Below are 21,736 nucleotides of genomic sequence, written 5' to 3' on the forward strand. Positions count from 1 at the left end.
ACATAACTGGGTAAAACAAGACAAAAGAGTAGAGTGAGAGAAGGGGAATCGGGGCTGGACAGGCCCTCCTGAAAGGAAACTGTGGAGGAGAAAGGGATCCCACACCCTGGAGAGTCACCTACTCAATGGAAAGATCAACCAAATCAGAGGGATCTCCAGATGCAGAGAAGAGTGCAGCAGTAAGTCTTAGATCCGAAGTACAGAGTGAGAACTGAATAGATCATCTGAACTCCTGGCACAGTCACCAAAAACCAAGATGCTTGGGTGGGGGCTGGGCACTGAGACCTCGGCTCCAGAGGTTAGTCCTTGGGAGCGGGCTGAGGTTGGCAGGGCAGAGACTGTATGGGAGACTAGAAAGTGGAGCATCACGGATGGAGGGAACAATAGGCTAAGGGCTGCAGAGTGGAAAGCCACATCAGAGGGAATCTGGGAGAAGAGCTGGATCTGCAGGAGACAAGGTGCCAGTGTTGGGGAGGGGAGAGAAGGAGGGGTAGGCCACCACAGAATACTCCCTGCGCCACAGTGAGCCCACTTGCTTGCCAGCTATCAGAAAGCTGTGCTTCCCAGTGCATCCCCCCCTCCCCCAACCCACCCACCTGCACTGGACCTGGGGCTTCCTGCCATCCCCGAGGGCTGGCCTCACCATTTGCAGGAAGCCAACCACCACAGGGGCTTTCCCTGCCCTGGCCTGCCTGCCCTCTGGAGGGGTTACTCCCCCGGAGCAGCACCCAGCACGGCCAACCCCCTGGAAAAGGCCTGCAGCCCAGAAAAGCTAGAACAAGCTCTGCCCAGCTGTGAAAAATCTGCTTCCATTTCAGGGTAGTCCTGCCAGTTCTGGCTGCCCTGGGGAAGAGGCCGTTGAGTTCTCAGTGGCCTGGCTAGCCGCTCCCACCCTTGGGGGCTGCTGCACTCCTGTGGAACAGCTGCCCAGCACTTCCAGCTCCCTGGAAGAACCCCACAGCCCAGAAACACCAGAGCAAACTCTGCCCAGCTGAGTGAAATCTGCTTCCATCATGGTGTAGACCTCCCAGTATTGTCTGCCCTCAGGAAGTCTTCCTTTGCTTCAGAGAGACCCTGTCAGCCCTGCCCACACTCTGGAAAAGCCACACTGCCTCAAAGAAGACTGACCAACAACACCAGCCCTCAGGAAACATTCCACAGCAGTGCCAAGGCAAACACTGCCTGGCCACAGGGAGTACAACTCCACCAAAAAAAAGAAAATAATGAGGAAAATGAAGAAGCTGAGAAACCACCCCCAGTTAAACCAACAGGAGAACTCACCCAAAGCAGTCAACAATGAAACAGATCTCTGCAGTCTGACAGACCTGGAGTTCAAAAGGGAAATAGTGAAAATACTGAAGGAATTAAGAGAAGATATGAACAGTAATGCAGATGCCCTCAGAAAGGAACTAGAAAATATAAGGAGGAGCCAAGAAAAACTAGAAAATTCATTTGCAGAGATACAAACTGAACTAAGGGCAGTAAAAACCAGAATTAATAATGCAGAAGAATGAATTAGTGATGTGGAAGACAGAATAATGGAAATCACCCAAACAGGACAGTAGACAGAAAACCAAATGAAAAAACATGAAAGCAATATAAGAGACCTATGGGATAATATAAAGTGGGCCAATCTATGCATAATAGGAATTCCAGAAGAAGTAGAAAAAGATAAGGGGATGGAAAATATATTTGAAGAAATTATCGCTGGAAACTTCCCAAATCTAAAGAATACTTAGTTCAAGATACAGGAAGCTCAGAGGACCCCAAACAAGTTGAACCCAAATAGACCCACACCAAGACACATTATAATAAAAATGGCAAAAGTTAATGATAAAGAAAGGCTCCTAAAGGCAACAGGAGAAAAGCAAAATGTTACCTATAAGGGAACCCCCATAAGGTTATCAGTTGATTTCTCTACAGAAACTGTACAGGCCAGAAGGGAATGGCACGAGATATTTATTTATTTATTTATTGTTTTTTTTAATTTTCCCACTGTACAGCAAGGGGGTCAGGTTATCCTTACATGTATACATTACAATTGCATTTTTCCCCCAGCCTTGCTTCTGTTGCAACATGAGTATCTAGACAAAGTTCTCAATGCTATTCAGCAGGATCTCCTTGTAAATCTATTCTAAGTTGTGTCTAATAAGCCCAAGCTCCCGATCTCTCCCACTCCCTCCCCCCCCCGGGGGGGGGAGGCAAGAGATATTTAAAGCACTAAAAGGAAAAAAATATGCAACCTAGAATACTCTATCCAGCAAGAACATCATTTAAAATAGAAGGGGAAATACAAATTTTTTCCAAGAAACAAAAGTTAAAAGAATATAGCAATATAAAACCCAGGCTAAAAGAAATATTGAAAGGGCTTCTCTAAACCAAACAGAAAGGAAGGAAAGAAAGGGGGAAAAAAAAAGAGGAAGAACTAGACTGAGGAAACCACAATCAGAGAGCAGTCACTTAAATAAGCCAACATACACCTAATCATGAACATGTTTAAAACAAAATAAAATTAAAAAGAAAAAAGGAGTCATCAAAATCATAAAATGTGGGCAAGGGAAGTAAGGAAATAAGTAGACTCCTTTTTAAAAGTTTTTTCTTTTTTTTTTCTCTCTTTTTTTCTTTTTTCTTTCTTTCTTTTTTTTCCCTCTTCTTAATTTTAGTATAGTAATGAAGTGTTTGAACCCACAGGAGTATCAGGCTAAAACACAAAATTATAGGAAGGGGTTAGCATACTTAAAAAAGAGGGTAACCACAAATCAAAACCAAACATTGCATTCGCAAAAAATGAAAAGAAAAACACTCAAGCAGAAAATAATTGGAGACCATCCAACCAAAAAAAGAAAGGAAGAATGGAGAATCAGAATCAACTGGAACATGAGGTTTAAAATGGCAATAAATAATCATCTATCAATTATCACCTTAAATGTCAATGGACTGAATGCTCCAATCAGAAGACACAGAGCAGCTGAGTGGATAAAAAAGCAAAAACCTTCAATCTGCTGCCTATAAGAAACCCACCTTAGGACAAAGGACACATATAGATTGAAAGTGAAGGGGTGGGAAAAAATATTTCATGCCAATAGACATGACAGGAAAGTAGGAGTTGCAATACTCATATCAGACAAAATAGACTTTAAAACAAGACATAAAGAAAGACAAAGAAGGACACTATTTAATGATTAAGGGATCCATTCAAGAAGAGGCTATTACTGTCATCAACATATATGCCCCAAATACAGGAGCACTCAGATACATACAATAAATATTAACAGACATAGAGGGAGAAATTGATGGGAATACAATCATAGTAGGAGACTTTAATACCCCACTCACACCAATGGACAGATCCTCTGGAGAGAAAACCAATAAAGCAACAGAGATCCTAAAGGAAACAATAGAAAAGTTAGACTTAATTGACATCTTCAGGACACTACATCCAAAAAAATCAGAATAAACATTCCTCTCAAGTGCACATGGAACATTCTAAAGAATTAACCACATATTGGGACACAAAGCTAACATCAACAAATTTAGGAGCATAGAAATTATTTCAAGTATCTTCTCTGACCACAGTGCCATGAAACTAGAAATCAACCACAGGAAAAGAAATGAAAAAAAACCTACTACATGGAGACTAAACAACATGCTACTAAAAAACCAATGAGTCAATGAGGAAGTCAAGAAGGAAATTAAAAAATACCTTGAGACAAATGATAATGAAGACACAACCTCTCAAAATCTAATGGGACGCCACAGAAGCAGTGCTCAGAGGGAAATTCATTAGCGATACAGGCCTTCCTCAAAAAGAAGATCTCAAGTTGACAACTTAACCCTCCATCTAAACGAATTAGAAACAGAAGAACAAAAAAGACCTAAAGTCAGCAGAAGGAAGGAAATTATAAAGATAAAGAGGAAATCAATAAAATAGAGATTCAAAAAACAATAGAGAAAATTAATAAAACCAAGAGCTGGTTCTTTGAAAAGGTAAACAAAATTGACAAACTCCTGGTTAGACTCACTAAGAAGAGCAGAGAAAGAACCCAAATAAACAAAATTAGAAACGAAAAAGGAGAAATCACAACGGATACTGCAGAAATACAAAAAAAAAAAAAAAAAAAAAAAAACCAGAGAATACTATGAACAACTATATGGCAACAAATTTGACAATCTGGAAGAAATGGACAACTTTCTAGAATCTTACAGCCTGCCAAAACTGAATCAAGAAGAAACAGACCAACTGAACAAACCGATCACTAGAAATGAAATTGAAGAGGTCATAAAAACACTCCCTACAAATAAAAGCCCAGGACCAGATGGCTTCACAGGCAAATTCTACCAAACATATAAAGAGGATCTGGTGACCATCCTCAAACTTTTTCAAAAGGTTGAAGAAGAAGGAACACTCCCAAAGACATTCTATGATGCCACCATCACCCTAATTCCAAAACCAGACAAAGATACCACCAAAAAAGAAAACTTTTGGCCAATATCTTTGATGAATATAGACACAAAAATTCTCAACAAAATTTTAGCCAACTGAATCCAACAATATATCGAAGATATCATACACCAAAAAAAGCATTTGACAAAGTCCAACATCCATTCATGATCAAGACCCTCACCAAAGTGGGTATAGTGGGAACATAGCTTAGCATAATCAAAGCCATTTATGACAAACTCACAGCAAATATAATACTCAGTGGAGAAAAACTGAAAGCCTTCTGACTCAAATCTGGAACAAGACTGGGATGCCCACTCTCACCACTGCTATTCAACATAGTTTTGGAAGTCCTAGCCACGGCAATTAGACAAACAAAAGAAATAAAAGGCATCCAAATAGGAAGAGAAGAGCTAAAAGTGTTACTTTATGTAGACAACATGGTACTATACACAGAAAACCGTAAGAACTCAACCCAAAAACTACTTGAACTGATGAATAAATTCAGCAAAATAGCAGGATATAAGATTAACATTAAGAAATGTCACATTTCTGTATAGCAGCAATGAAATATTAGAAAAGGAATACAAAAATACAATACCTTTTAAAACTGCACCTCAAAAAATCAAACACCTCGGAATGCACCTGACCAAGGAGGTTAAGGACTTATATGCCAAGAACTATAAAACTTTAATCAAAGAAATTAAAGAAGATGTAAAGAAATGGAAAGATATCCCATGTTCCTGGATTGGAAAAATCAATATTGTAAAAATGGCCATACTACCCAAAGAAATCTACAGATTCAATGCAATTCCTATCAAATGACCCATGACATTTTTCACAGAACTAGCAGAAGCAATCCAAAAATGTATATGGAACCACAGAAGACCCAGAATCCCAAAGCAATCCTGAGAAACAAAAACCAAGCAAGGGGCATAACTCTCCCAGACTTCAAGCAATATTACAAAGCCACAGTCATCAAAACAGTGTGGTACTGGTATCAAAACAGACAGACAAACCAATGGAACAGAATAGAGAACCCAGAAATAAACCCAGACACCTATGGTCAATTAATCTTTGACAAAGGAAGAAAGAGCATAATATGTGAAAAATAAAGTATTCAGCAAGAATTGCTGGGAAACCTGGACAGCTGCATACAAAGCAATGAAACTAGAACACACCCTCACACCATGCACAAAAATAAACTCAAAATGGCTGAAAGACTTAAATATAAGACAAGATACCATCAAACTCCTAGAAGAAAACATAGGCAAAACACTCTCTGACATCAACCTCATGAATATTTTCTCAGGTCAGTCTCCCAAAGCAACAGAAATAAGAGCAAAAATAAACCCATGGGACCTAATCCAGCTGAAAAGCTTTTGCACAGCAAAGGAAACCCAAAAGAAATCAAAAAGACAACTTATAGAATGGGAGAAAATTGTTTCAAACAATGCAACAGACAAGGGCTTAATCTCTAGAATATACAGGCAACTTATACAACTCAACAGCAAAAAAAATCACCCAATGGAAAAATGGGCAAAAGACCTGAATAGACTGTTCTCCAAGGAAGATGTACAGATGGCCAACAAGCACATGAAAAAATGCTCAACATCTCTGATTATAAGAGAAATGCAAATGAAAACTACCGTGAAATACCACCTCATACCAGTCAGAATGGCCATCATTAATAAGTCCACAAATAACAAATGCTGGAGGGAGTGTGGAGAAAAGGGAACCCTCCTGCACTGCTGGTGGGAATGTGAACTGGTACAGCCACTGTGGAGAACAGTTTGGAGACACCTTAGAAATTTATACATAGAACTTCCATATGACCTCGCAATCCCACTCTTGGGCATATATCTGGACAAAAGTTTCCTTGAAAAAGACACATGCACCCGCATGTTCATTGCACCACTATTCACAATAATCAAGACACGGAAACAACCCAAATGTCCATTGAGAGATGATTGGATTAGGAATATGTGGTATATATACACAGTGGAATACCACTCAGCCATAGAAAAGAACGACCTAATGCCATTTGCTGCAACATGGATGGAACTAGAGACTCTCATGCTGAGTGAAACATGTCAGAAAGACAAAGACAAATACCATATGATATCACTTATACCTGGAATCTAATATATAGCACAAATGAACATTTCCACAGAAAAGAAAATCATGGACTTGGAGAATAGACTTGTGGCTTCCCAGGGGGAGAGGGAGGGAGTGGGAGGGATCGGGAGCTTGGGGTTATTGGATGCAACTTGGAATGTATTTATAATGAGATCCTGCTGAGTAGCATTGAGAACTATGTCTAAATACTTATATCGCAACAGAACAAAAGGTGAAAAAAAAATGTATACATGTAAGTGTAATTTGGTTCCCATGCTGTGCAGCAAAAAATAAATAAACAAATATTTAAAAAAATAAATTAAAAAATTCTGAGGATCCCTATACATTTTGAGGAGTTAGTTTTCTTTAACTGACCCCACTCCCCCACTCTCATGTTCTAATTTTTATTAATTTAAGCTAGATTTTTTTTTTTTTTTTTTTAGGGCCGCATCTGTGGCATATGGAAATTCCCAGGCTGGGTGTCAAATTGGAGCTGGAGCTGCTGGCTACAGCCACAGCCACAACCACAGCAACACCAGATCTGAGCCACACCTGTGACCTTCACCACAGCTGGATCATTAACCCACTGAGCAAGACCAGGTATCAAATCTGTATCTTCTTGATATTACTCAGGTTCTCAACCTGCTGAACCACAAGAGGAACTCCTAAGCTAGACTTTTGATTCCAGTGTGTTGTTATATTTCAGCCATACAAAATATATTTAAAAAATTAGTCTCGGGCTTTTACTTCTCTTTTCTTAATCATGCCCTATCCCTTCCTGGGCTAATAAAATTACTTCAGTAATTCTTCAGTGTATCACAAGGAGGCTCTATGCAAGCTTTTGAGAATTATGTACTTCCTGTGAAATATTAATTCCTAACAATCATCCTATGATAACTCATTCTTGTTTCATCTGTTTTTGTTCTGTGCCAGTCCTCCAATTCTTGATTAAGAGCGTGCATTTTTACCCAGTGAACACAATTCTTTTTTTCTTGTGCTTTTTCCCTCAAGCACATTGTATTGCATGTCATTGTAAGATACTCAGCAAAATTTTTTGGTTAGATCATCACTGCTTACTGCTAAGAAACCCTTTAGTGTTAGATATTTCTTCTAAATAATAAAATAGTTGTGTGTCAAAAATGTTCATTTTTCTGGGAGGTAATTTGTACTGAACTGACCAGTGATTTAGGCCTATTACAAAGTCATATTTCTTAGACTTACAGGAATCATTTTCTTTGAAAAGCTATGTTACCCAGCATGCCACTTTCTCTCATGAATTTGCAACTTTGTGTTAACAGAAACCCTTATTAATACAATATTGGTTTATTTAGGATAGCAAGAGGACTGCTGGTCCCCAGGTGTCTAGATGCTCTGTTACTTTAATAAAAAAAATTTAGATAATCTCAAGCAAGTTAATTGCAATTCTGTATTTTTTTCTTTCTCTGGTCCCCTGTGTTAAGAATTAATGAGATTTTTACTCCATTATGTTAGCATTTTCCTGATACTAAAATTAAGCTCATAGAACTGCAGTTTCTAGGGTAATTCTTTTTTACATTTTAAAATGATAGCAGTCTTCTGATTTTTATCAGATATTCAACCTGTTTTCCATGGTGTCTCCAATTATTACCAATATCTATGTATGTAATATTATGAGTTTATATCTTTATTTAATTAAATCTATTTTTATAATTTTACCAAAAAGATAAATTAGGGAGTACTTTCTAAAGTTATTTTTTCTTCAAAAGTATTGTTCTTATTATATAAAGAGATTTCCCTTAAGGAGCACATTTACCTCTTGCCAAAGTGCTGGAATATGGGTTATCTTTGCGTGTCTGTATCCTGAAAGGAGAGAGTGTATGTAGAAAGAGAGAGGGTAAAATATAAATGAGGGGATTGGTAACTGAGAGGGAGGGAAGGGATCAAAAACCCATCAAAAAGAGTCTTACTTGGGAAATTAGGAGGTGTATTTCTTCCATAACTACATTTACACTTTAGATAATTAATCATCTGTAAGGTAGAACTACCACCAAGGAATATTAAGCTTTCCAATACTTATGGGTAAGATGCTGAAAAACCCACAGGTATCTATCTCCTTTTAACACCTTACTTGTGATCACTATGAGCAATTAAAATTAGATTTATAGATATATACCTGACCGTGGAAAATAGGAAAGAGTGTTATATGTTACTAGTCCTGATCTTGCATCCCACCAAAGCTCCCAATGTACTAAAAAAAGTTGACGAAAAGGGAGCAATACAGGCAGGACACATTTCTGAAAATGTGAAGGATTTTATGGAAGAAATAGTAAGGCCAAAATATATTACGCATGAACAGACAAGCCAACAAACCAAAACAGGTTACCTACAAATTTGAAAAATCAATTTGATCTCAAACTTCTCTCAAACATTAACCCTTCAAAATAAAATACATATTGATTTATCTAGTTAATTTATTCTCTTTGGAAGGACACAGAATTATTCAGATGAGAAAGCATGTGACAGTTGAAAAAAATCATATGCCTGACTGAAAATTTTGTGATATTTCAATTTCCACAATTATAAACCTCAACAAAGTTAATTGTGAATAATCATTTACATCAGTCAAATACAGTATTCATGTTACTTCCAATTAATTTATTTTTATTAATTTATTACATATTTTGGAATAATCAATTATTGCAAAAGCACTAAAAACAAAAAGCAGCAATCTCCTGCTCTATTTTCTTAATCCTATTTCTCAGAGGCAACTACTTTCTTTTCTTGCGGCTATTTCTTTTGGTATTTTAAACACATTGCTGTATGTCATGTTTATATTTTTGTTGCTTAAATTATGAAATTGAGACATTATTTATTGGTTTTATTTTATTAGAACTGATAATTCTCCCATCTTTATATTGTAGTTTCTATTATAGTTAAATTATAGTTTCTATATAATTTTTATTAAATAAAATATATTCTTTATCTGGTTAAAGAATATATATTATAATTATGAAAATATAATTCCTCAATGAGCCAAGTCATACACCATAATTATTTTTTCATTTAATATGCAAATATTGTTTTCTTGGATATAATAATTATTTTACTACTTAATTTTTTAGTTTTCTATAATGTTATTTCCCCTAAGATTTGAATAGATCTACTAAAACTCTAACAATAAATTTTCCAAATATATACACATATTAGATATGCCCTTTCCTATTTTATTATTGTTATTATCATTATTATTATTTTAGTCTTTGTGGCTATCTTTTTCTTTCTTACCTTCCTCTGAAATTTGTAGTGGCTTTCTGTCTTGCTTCAAACTGTCATCCTGAGAGTTTTTGTGTTTTCAGATCCATTTCCTTCTCTATGCTTTGCCCTCTAGTTTTACTAAAATAAACCACCTCAGAACTTCCAAGCAAAGTCTTTGTGAGTTATATTTTTGGATTCTTGCATCACTGAAATAGACATTATTCTCTCTTCACATTGTATGTATAATTCAATTGAATGGAGAATTTTATATTGAAAGTTATTTTTCCTTAGTATCTTGAAAATACTGCTCCATTTTTTCTGCTATTAAAAGCTCCTGTTTACTTTCTGGCTCCTATTACCTTGAAATTTCTTTCTGTAATTTTAGAATGTCCTTTATATTTGTATTCTGATATTTCACAAATAATGTGTCTTTATATGGGTTGATTAATAATCCCTGTACAGGTGTTTGAGAGAGGTTTGCTATTCTAATGGCTGTGTATGAGATTTTCAAGCAAGCACTCTGTGTTAGACCTCACATTCCACAGTAGCTACTGCCTCAGAGTCTAGGTCTAGAGGTTCTACATCATTAATGGGATCTGTATTACAAACATTCCCCCATTGTTGGCACTTAAGTAGTAATATGTCTATTATCTCTCTGTTTTTTAGTTTCTCAAAAATACATTTATAATTCAAATTTCTGTTTGCCTTCTCTCTAGTTTTCATTGTCTTTGTCTGTTAATACTCATTTAAATCCTTGAATATATTAGGATATATATTGTCCTCAGAGGTAAATACCTATTGTCCATCTATAATTATTAATTGAAAATAAAATTGATTTTATGTTTTACTAAATATGGTCACAAGATAGCATTCAAATACAAAACTAATAAGTAAGTCAATAAATAATTACTAGTTAAATATTAAGTGATAGAAAACAGGGGCTAAAATTTATGATTATAGAAAAAAAGATGAGGAATTCAGTAGACATGCTCTTGTTTATAACATTGATATTTAAGGAAACACTAGTTCAACTATGTTTATAATAGTACAAAGAATAAGTAAGTGTCACCACAATAGATGCTGGAAGATCATTTGGTAAAATTTAAACTTCATTATTGACAAAATACTCTTACTAAATTAAGAATTATAGGATATGACTTCCTATTCTGACTGTGAAGTAGTTTGTGCCTACCTATGCTCCTTTCAATAATGATGATAGTAGCTTGAAAAAAAATAGTATCAAAGCATTAGAAAGCTGAGAAAGTAACTACAACTTGAAAAGGGACAAAGTCTTGATAAGAAGGAACCAATCAGTGGTAAGAATTTTTCATATACAATGTCTAGAAACCAATACAAATAATCTGAGAATATAAAGAAATAAATTGAAAAATGCTAATAGAAAGAGGTTGACATGTGTATTGGACACAAGCTTTGTCAGCCATACATTTTTAAATAATAATAATTAACACATACAAAAAATAGATGATAAAATTGAGAATTTTATCCCAGAATTCTATGAATAAAGATGCCTTGGGGAGAACTGGTACTGAAAAAAAAAATCAATAATTAAAATCTGGAAATCAGTAGTCATCTGTTTTTAGTTAGGTTCCCAAGAAACAGATTCTGAGATAAGAATCTGTATGCAATTGATTTATTAGAAAACATTCTAAGAAAAACAATGATATGTGAGTGAGAAATGAGACCAAGGATGAAAAGATGCCAAGCAAGTGTGAGTTATTGAGTAAAATCCTTCAGGGGAGATTTAGAGAAAAGTGTAGATCACACTTAAATATGTCCCAATCAGATACAAGGGAACAAGAGTGTTTATATCTCTGTACTTCTCAATTCTTAGCTAAGGTATTACCTCAGGGGAATGAAAATCCGGCATATACTAGCAAACACAGCTAAAGAAGCTTGAGGGCAGCACTCAAATTAACAGATACAGTGTTGGTTGTATAAATATAAAGGTACTGTCCATTAAATGGGTTTATTAGCATTTAGACATGAAAAAATAGATTTCTAGCCAATAAAATATATTCATATTGAAACTTAGAGTTATGTTAATAGGTAATATAGAGAAAGTTATGCAGAATTTGATGAACATGATTAAAATATATGTAATTGGAGTCCAAATTGGAGGAAGAAAGACTGTAAAGCGGAAGAAATATCTGAAGAGCTAAAAGCTAAGCATTTCTGGAGTTCCCATCATGGCTCAGTAGTTAACAAATCTGACTAGGAACCATGAGGTTGCTGGTTCAATCCATGGCTTTGCTCAGTGGGTTAAGGATCTGGCATTGCTGAACTGTGGTGTAGGTCACAGTCATGGCTTGGATCAGGTGTTGCTGTGGCTATGGTGTGGGCAGGCAGCTATAGTTCCAATTAGACCCCTAGCCTGGGAACCTCCATATGCCATGCGTGTGGACCTAAAAAGACAAAAGACAAAAAAATCTAAAATGGGTGTCAACTTAGAATATTATACTTAGCAAAATGGCACTTCAAGATGTAAATAAATAGAGATATTTACAAGGAAAATAGGGAAACATGAGAGAATTTTCCACCAATATACCCATAGTAAAAAAATACAAAAAAGACATAAAATATTGTGAGATGCAGCTAATGCTGTACACAGAGGAAACTTTAGAGATTTAAATGTATGTATTAGGCAACAAAAATCAGAAAAAACATTGACTACAATATATATTTTGAGGCATGATCAAGATGGCAGAGTAGGAAGATGCCAAATGTGAACTCCCCTTATTAATGCATCAAAACTACACCTACATAAAGATTAATTCTTGCTGACATTATCCTGAATACTAGAAGAATGCTCTTCTATAATAAAGGCTTAAAGGAAAATTCCATAGGTTTAGTAGTGAGGGAAGAGAAGCAACCTAGTAGAGACCTACACCCTAGCTTATTACCCAGAAGAGGATAAGGATAGCAAAACCTTGAGAAGCAAGGGATTTGAGCCACATTTTAGGCACCTTAGCCTGGGATCTTACACTGGCAAGATGAGCCCCCCATAGGTGGTTTGAAAACCAGTGGGTCTTACCAGAGGGCTGTAAGAAACTAGGACTCCACTCTTTTTTTTTTTAAATTAAAGTATACTTGATTTACAATGTTGTGCCAATTTCTTCTGTACAGTGAAGTGACCCAGTCATATATACATATATATATATACATGCATTCTTTTTCTCTTATTATATTCAATAATATTCTATCCCAAGAGATTAGATATAATTTCCTACCCAATACAGTAAGAACTCATTCCTTATCCATTTTATTTTTTTATTAAAGTATAGCTGATTTACAATGTTTCTTCAGTTTCTCTGGTATAGCAAAGTGACCCAGTCATACGCAGTTTCTGTGCTATACAATAGGACCCTATTGCCCATCCCACCAAATCCAAACTCATCTCTATCCCACTTGCTCCCCCCGCCCCCTGGCAACCACAAGTCTGTTCTCCCTGGCCATGATCTGCCTCCGTTTTATAGATAGGATCATTTGCCATATTTTAGATAAAATATTTGCCATGTTTTAAATTCCACACATAAGTGATATCATGACATTTGTCTTTTTCTTACTTCACTTGGCATGAGAATCTCTAGTTTCATCCATGTTGCTACAAATGGCATTATTTTGTCCTTTTTATGACTAATATTTCATTGTATATATATATGTACCTCATTTTCTTAATCCATTCATCTTTTGATGGATATTTAGGTTGGTTCCTTGTCTTGGCTGTTGTGAATAGTACTGCTCTCAACATAGGGGTGAATGTATCTTTTTGAATGAATATTTTGTCCAGATATATGCACAGGAGTGGGATTGCTGGATCATATGGTAGTTCTATATTTAGGTTTCTGAGGTGCCTCCATACTGTTTTCCATAGTGGTTGTACCTGTTTACTTTCCCACCAACAGTGAAGGAGAGTACCCTTTTCTCCATACCATCTCTAGCATTTGTTATTTGTTGACTTGTTAATGATGGCTGTTCTGACTGGTGTGATATGGGACCTCACTGTAGTTTTGATTTTCATTTCTCTAATAATTAGTGATGTTAAGCATTTTTTCATGTGCCTGTTGGCCATACGTATGTCTTCTTCGTAGAAATGTGTATTTAGGTCTTCTATCCATTTTGTGCTGTTGCGTTATCTGAGTTATTTTTATATTTTGGAAATACTTGTCTGTTGCATCATTTGCAAAGATTTTCTCCCATTCTGTGTGTTGCTTTTCATTTTAATGGTTTCCTTTGCTGTGGAAAAGGAAGGTCCCATTGGTTTATTTTTGTTTTTATTGACTTTATTCTAGGAGGTGGATCAAACAATATGTTGCTGTGATTTATATCAAAGAACATTCTTTGTTTTCCTCTAGGAGTTTTATAGTATCTGGCCTTATATTTAGGTATTTGATTCATCTGAATTTATTTTTGTGTATGATGTTAGAGAGTATTCTAATTTCATTTTTTTACATGCAGCTGTCCAGTTTTTCCAGGACCACTTATTGAAGAGACTATCTTTTTTCTACTGTTCTTGCATCCTTTGTCATAGATTAGTTGACCAGAAGTGCTTGGGTTTATCTATGGCCTTTCTGATCTGTTCCATTGATCTGTACCTCTGCTTTTCTGCCAGTACCATATTGTTTTGACAACCATATCTTTGTAGTATTGCCTGAAGTCAGGGAGACTGATTCCTCCATTTCCATTTTTCTTTTTCAGTATTGCTTTGGCTTTTTGGGATCTTTTAAAATATTTTGTTCTAGTTCTGTGAAGAATGTTCTTAGTAATTGATAGGGATTTTGCCAAATTTGTAGCTTGCCTTGGGTAGTATAGTCATTTTGGCAACATTGATTCTTGCAATCCAAGAGTGTGGTCTATCTTTACATAGGTTTGTCTTGTCTTTGCTTTCATCAACATTTTATAATTTTCACAGTATGGGTCTTTTTTCTCTTTAGGTAGGTCTATTTCTAAGTATTTTGTTCTTTTTAATGCAATGGTAAATGGGATGGTTTCCCTAATTTCTTTTCCTGGTCTTTCATTGTTAGTATGTAGAAATGCATTTGAGTTCTGTGTGTTAATTTTGTATCCTGAAACTTTGCCGAATTCATTGATGACTTCTAATAATTTTCTGATAGTGTCTTTAGGATTTTCTAGGTATAGTATCATGTCATCTGCACACAGTGTTAGTTTTAATTCTTTTCCAATACGAATTCATTTTTATTTATTTTTCTTCTCTGATTGCTGTTGCTAGGACTTCCAAAACTATGTTGAATAGTAGTGGTAAAATGGACATCCTTGTCTTGTTCTTGATCATAGTGGAAATGTTTTTATTAACTGAGTTTGTTATATATGGCTTTTATTATGTTGGGACATGTTCCCTTTATGCCCACTCTCTATAGGTTTTTATCAGAAATGATAAAATGATATTAACCGGGTTTGTCATATATGGCTTTTATTATGTTGGGACATGTTCCTTCTATGCCCACTCTCTACAGCTTTTTATCAACAATGGGTGTTAAATTTTCTTCAAAAGCTTTTTCTGCATCCATTGAGATGATCATATGGATCTTATTTTTCAGTTTGTTCATATGGTTTATCACACCGATTGATTTACCGATATTGTAGAATCCTTGCATCCCTGGGATAAATCCCATTTGATCATGGTGTATGATCCTTTTAATATATATTTGGATTTGGTTAGCTAATATTTTGTTGAGGATTTTATCTATGCTCATCAGTGATAATTTTCTTTTTTGTAGTATCCTTGTCTGGTTTTGGTATCAGGATGATGGTGGCCTCATAGTGTGAATTTTGGAGTGATCTTTCCTTTACTATTTTTTAGAAGAGCTTCAGAAGAATAGGTGTTAACACTTCTATGAATGTTTGATAGAATTCACCTGTGTAGCCATCAGGCCCTGGACTTTTGTTTTTTGGAAGTTTTTAAAATCACATTTATTAGCTTTTGCTTGTCTGAAAATCTTTCAATTGCTCCATCAAATCTGAATGAGAGACTTTCTGGTTATAGTATTCTTGGTTCTAGATTCTTCCCCTTCATCACTTTAAATATATCGTGCTACTTCTTTCTAGCTTGCAGAGTTTATGCTGAAAGATCTGTTATCCTTATGAGGGTTCCCTTATATGTTATTTGTTGCTTTTCCCTTGTGGCTTTTAATATTTTTTCTTTGTATTTAATATTTGTCAGTTTGATTAGTATGTGTCTTGCAGTGTTTCTCCCTGTTTTTATCTGGTATGGGATTCTCTGTGCTGCTTCCTCAATGTGAGTGTTTACTTTCCCATATTAGGGAAGTTTGGGGCTATAATCTCTTTCTAACATTTTCTCTGGCCCTTTCTCTCTCTCTTCTCCTTCAAGAACCCATAGTATGCAAATGTCAGTACATTTAATGTTGTCCCAGAGATCCATTTGACTCTACTCAGTTCTTTTCAATCTTTTTTTCTTTTTCTTTTTTTTTCCCTGTGGCAGTGATTTCCACAACTCTGTCTTCCACCTAACTTATTTGTTCATCTGCCTCATTATCCTCCCTTTTGATTCCTTATAATGTATATTTCATTTCAGATATTGTGCTATCCATCTTTGTTTGTTCTTCAAGTTTTCCAGCTCTTTGTTAAACATTTTTTTGTAACTTCTCTATTTTTGCCTCTGTTTTTGTCCCCAAGATCTTGGATCATATTTACTATGATCACTCTGAATTCTTTTGCATGTAGATTGCCTATCTCCTCTCCATTTAGTTGTTTTTGTGTTTTTATCTTGTTCTTTTGTCTGAAAACTATTTCCTTGTTGTCTCATAATGTCTAACTTTCTATATTTATTGTCCTCTTGACAGCAGGTATATAGTCCTGGAGTTCTTAGGTGTGGTAGCAGCTCACGTGTACCCATAGCACATGATGGGACGAGTGGTATTACACTACTTCCCTTGGAACCAGGTGGCTGCTAGGGAATGGGGTCTGTGAGAGAGGTGACAGTATTTCATGGTTCAAAGGATTGCTTTTGTTGTAGGGATGAGCAGCACTGGCTCCTGCTACCAGGTAGCTCTCAGGACAATTTCTTATAACTGGAAACATCAGCAGCTGCTCCTGCAGTCCCTCCCTCTGCTGGGGAGGCTTAAAAGGACTGTTCTATGTAGCTATGGGGGCATGTGCCTTTATGTAGTCACTACCTTTGTTTGGCGTTTGTTCTCTGTAGCCCCATGAGCAGGGTCTTCTCCCTAACTGTTGCTAAAAGGCTCTCCCTGTAGCTGTGGGACCTGTACTGTTCCTGCAGTCCCTCCCCATACTGAGCTAATGGCAGAGTAGTCCCTATAGCTGCTAGAAAGTAAAATGTGACTTAGTGGGCCCCTCTCTGTTCCTTTGGCTAGCCATGCAGTGTATGCTGCTTCCACAGTTCCCCTGCTTGGTTGTTGGCAGGTATCACTCAGCTTGTGCTATTCCCAATATCTTTCCACCAACCCACCAGGCCATTTGCGACTCCCAGGCATTGTATGCTATTTCCAATTTCACTTTGCCCCCAACCCCGACTGGGCCTTTTGCAGCTCTCCACCTGCCCCCCCAGGCCTTTTGCGACTCCTGGGACTGTTTGCACTGTTTCAGAAATAACTTTGCCAGTTCAACAGGCGTTTTGCAGCTCTCTGCCTGCCCATAAGGCCTTTTGTTACTCCCAGGATCCTTTGTACTGTTTCCAAATTCACTTTCCACCCCCTAGGCAGAGCTCAGCTCTCCACCCACCCAACAGACTTTTTGTGAATCTTGGGACCATTTACATGCTTATCCATTTTAATTATAATAGTTTGCATCTACTGACTCTAAACTCCCTTCTCCCACCCACTTTGGCAACCACAAGTCTGTCCTTTATGTGGAGACTCAACTCTTGAAGCATGTATGTACAGACTTTATTGCTGTGAGGCACAAAACAGAGGCAGCTGACTGAAAACTTCCTAGTGTTCTGGATAGCTTACCAGAATTTCCCCAGTGTACCCTCCAGCCTTCATGAGGCTCCTGTTCCAGCATCTTTTGCTCTAGAGCTGCTTCCCAGTAAGGTAGAAAATGCCATTGCCAATGTGACTGCTCATAATTAGAGGGAACAGAACTGGTTGAGGCTTGGCCCTGACTTTAACCAGAGCAGAGGATTGCCATTATATGTATCCATGCACACACTTTGCAGGGAGCAGAACTAGCTCCAGGGCAGATACCACCATCACAGGCATGAAGATTTTGTGCAGAATTAGGACAGAATGGAACCAGCTCAGTAGTGAAGCTCCATTCCCTCCGACCCCAACTCAGCCTCTGATCAAGATATGCATACCGGGGAAAAAATGAAACCAGCACAGTTTTGCAGCTCAAATCCTCAAGCCCTGGCCACAATGTAAACAAAAGTGGAGATTGGCATCACACCCAGGAGTTATCCAACTTCCTCAGGGTCCCTGCTCCAGCCCCTCAGGCCCAGCAATCAACCCTGCCCCAGTGACTGCCATTAAGCATAGGAGAAACCCTGACTTGTACCTGGCTCTGGCTCTGGCTCTGGCTCTAATCTCTCTAAATCCAGCCCTGTCTTCCAATAAGGCAGTGGATGATACTGCAACTCAGAGTAAGAGTCATCCCCTCTGCCCTTCAGATCCAGTTCTCTCACCAAAGTGACTGGACACATGCAGACCACACAGGGATTCTCACACAACAACCTGCCTTCAAGACTAAGATGGGTAACTGTTTTACCCATTTTCATAGAGACAGTGTTAAACAAAATGAGAAAATAGAGGAATATATTTCACATGAGCAAATCAGAAAAAATCTGAACAAAGCTGTAATAAAATAGATAAATAATTTACTTAATAAAAATTTTGAAGCAATAATAATAAGAATGCAAACTGAACGCAGAAAAAAATAGACCAAAAAGTGAGACTTTTAACAAAGAACTAGAAAATATAAATAAGAAACAGTCAGAGCTTAAGAATACTATAAGTGAAATGAAGAATAAACCAGAGGGAATTAAAAATAGATTAGGTGGTACAGAAAAATGCATGAGGAAAGAACAGTTGAAATCACCCAATAAGAATAGCAAAAAGAAAAACATTTAAATGAGCATAGTTTAAGGCAACTCTGGGACAACATAGAGCATACTAACTAATTGTCTAATGGGATCCCAGAAGGAGAATAGAGAGAGAGGTAGAAATTGTATTTGATGAAATTGTGGCTGAAAACTTCCCTAACATGAACAAGAAAACAGAAACACAGGTATAGGAATCACAGGGAATCCTAGACCAAGATGAAGCCAAACAGACTCACACCAAGACATATAATTTAAATGGAAATTGTTAAAAGGAGAATTCTAAAGGTGGCAAGGGAAAAAAAAGATTCCTATACAAGAGAATCCCCATAAGGATATTAGCTGATTTCTCTGCAGAAACTTTGCTGTCAGGAAGGGAATGGCATGATATTTAATGAGCCAAAAGGGAAAAACCTGCAACCTAGGATACTCTACCCAGTAAGTTTATCATTCAGAATTGAAGGATAGATAAATAATGTCTCAGACAAGCAAAAATTAAGAGTTTGTTAATACTAAACTGACCTTACAAGAAGTATTACAGGGTATTATTTAAGTAAAATCAAAAGGCTACTGCAAGAAATAAGAAGTAATAGGAGGGGGAAAATATTACTGGTAACGGCGCATATTTAGTAAAGTCAGTAGATTGAGTATTTATATAATACTCAATCGAGAAGACCAAAAGACAAAATTATAAAAACAACTCTAACTACAACAAACAGTTAAGGGATGGCTGTGAATATGTGAAATATGACATCAACAACAAAAACATAGGGGACACTAAAAATGTATATCTTTTATAGTGTTTGAACACAAATGATTTTCAGTTTAAAAAATTGATATAGTTATAGGTCAACACATGTGGACTCCACAGTGATCACGAATCAAAATCCTAAAATAGATATACAAAAAATAGAGAGAATGCAAGATGAAAATAACACTAAAGAAAATAATAAAAGAAGTTCCCATTGTGGCTTAGCAGGTTAAGAACCCGACTGGTATCCAGGAGGATATGGGTTGGATCCCTGGCCTCAGTGGGTTAAAGGATCTGGCATTGCTATAAGCTGTGGTGTAGTTCACAGACGTGGCTCATATCTGGTGTTGCTGTAGCTTTGGTGTAGGCCAGCAGCTGCAGCTCTGATTTGACCCCTAGCCTAGGAATTTCCATATGGATGGAGCCATAAAAATACAAAAAGAAAGAAAGAAAGAAAGAAAGAAAGAAAGAAAGAAAGAAAGAAAGAAAGAAAGAAAGAAAGAAAGAAAGAAAGAAAGATAGATCATGAAAGTACAAATGAAGAGACTAAAAGAATAAAAGAATGAAGAATTACAAAAACAACCAGAAAACAAGTAATAAAATGGCAATATGTATATACCTATTAATAATCACTTGAAATATCAATGAACTAAAGGCTCCAATCAAAAGATATAGAGATAGCTGATTGAGAGGAAAAAAAAAAAACAGCAAAAGCCATCTATATGCTACCTTTAAAATACTCTTCAGTGCTAAAGACACATACAGACTCAAAGTGAGGGGATGGAAAAAGTTATTCCATGCAAATGGAAATGAAAATAAAGCCGGTTCAACAATACTCATATCAGACAAAGAAGACTTTTTTTGTGGTCTTTTTAGGGCCATACCCATGTCACATGTAAGTTCCCAGGCTAGGGGTTGAATCAGGGCTGCAGCTTCTGGCCTACACCACAGCAATGCCAGATCTAAGCCACATCTGCCACCTACACAACAGCTTGTGGCAATGCCAGATTCTTAACCCATTGAGTGAGGCCAGGGATCAAACTTGCATCCTCATGGATACTAGTCATGTTATTAACCCACTGAGCCACAACAGGAACTTCAGATAAAGCAGACTTTAAAACAAAGTCTATAGTAAAAGACAAATGATATTAATGATAAAATGATCAATACAAGAAGAGGATATAACTGTCATTAACATATGCACACCTAATATAGGAGCACACAAATATTAATAGAAATAAAGGAGAATTGACAGTGATAACAATAGTAGTAGGAAACATTAACATCAATTTACATCAATGGACAAATCATCCAGAAAGAAAATCAATAAGGAAATAACCATCTTACATAACACATTAGATTCCTTGGGGTTAATAGATATCTGTAGGACATTCCTTCCAAAAATAGCAGAATGCACATTCTTTTCAAGTACACATGGAACTCTCCTGGAATATATTACATGCCAGGTGACAGACCAGTCTCAACAAATTTAAGAGGATAGAATTTATATCAATTATCTTTTCCAACTGCAACTATATGAAATTAGACCTCAGGGGAAGAAAAAGAAAAAAGCAAACATGTGGTGACTAAACAACATACTACTAAAAATCCAATGAATCAACAAAGAAATCAAAGAGAAATCAGAAAGTAACTTGAGACAACTGCAAATAAAAACCTAACTCTCAGGTTATCGGCAATATTCAGTTCTTTACACTTGTAGAACTAAGGGATATGCTAATCAGTAAGGGTAATAATTGCTGGTATACTGGTTCTTAAGGTCTAAGAGTCAGAGATGACATAGCCTAAATCTAGTACAGAGCCCTTTTCTGCAATGGACCTCTTTTATACTGATAGATTTTCATATCACAGTAAGTATTTTCAGGTGTAGAATGTGCTGCCTTAAGAACCAAAAGTCCTACATTGGCCATTCTTCTTTTATATGATAGAAATTGTAAGATACAGTCATTTATTATTCACTTTGAAGAGACTGGCCTAGTATACCCTATTACACTGGACACCAGAAACATTTTCTGATGTGGTAGATTCCTGATTCTTTGTAGGGTTATCTCCTATCCTCTGGAATTGATGAGTTGTTTTTTTTTTTTTGTCTTTTTGCTATTTCTTGGGCCACTCCTGCGGC

The sequence above is a fragment of the Sus scrofa genome, chromosome 13, assembly GCF_054392235.1.
Source record: "Sus scrofa isolate SSC_HxYL_T2T_F1_AM1 chromosome 13, Sscrofa_HxYL_maternal_Yorkshire_Landrace_v2.0, whole genome shotgun sequence".
NCBI classification, from domain to species: domain Eukaryota; kingdom Metazoa; phylum Chordata; class Mammalia; order Artiodactyla; family Suidae; genus Sus; species Sus scrofa.